Source organism: Acanthisitta chloris, unplaced genomic scaffold (genome assembly GCF_000695815.1).
Source record: "Acanthisitta chloris isolate BGI_N310 unplaced genomic scaffold, ASM69581v1 scaffold40874, whole genome shotgun sequence".
NCBI lineage: Eukaryota > Metazoa > Chordata > Aves > Passeriformes > Acanthisittidae > Acanthisitta > Acanthisitta chloris.
Genome location: NW_008668348.1, coordinates 13,071 through 13,351, shown reverse-complemented (window position 1 = coordinate 13,351; position 281 = coordinate 13,071).

The window sequence follows — 281 nt, the reverse complement described above, 5'->3', positions numbered from 1 at the left end:
GCCGCATCGTGGGCGTGAGCCGAGGCTCAGCTGCATGAGGATCTGAAGCATCTCCCTTTTGTTCCTGCTGCACCCTGACAAATGGGAAAGGACCGGAGTTTCTCTCGACATTTTCGGTACGTGTCCCTGCTCTGCTCTCCTGTGTGTGTGCGTGGCCGTGGGGAGAGCCTCGTGCCCTGCAGGTGTCCCTGGAGTGGTTCTGCTGCCTCTGGGGGCTGTGGGACCCTGGAGTGGTTCTGCTGCCTCTGGGGGCTGTGGGACCCTGGGGTGGTTCTGGTGCC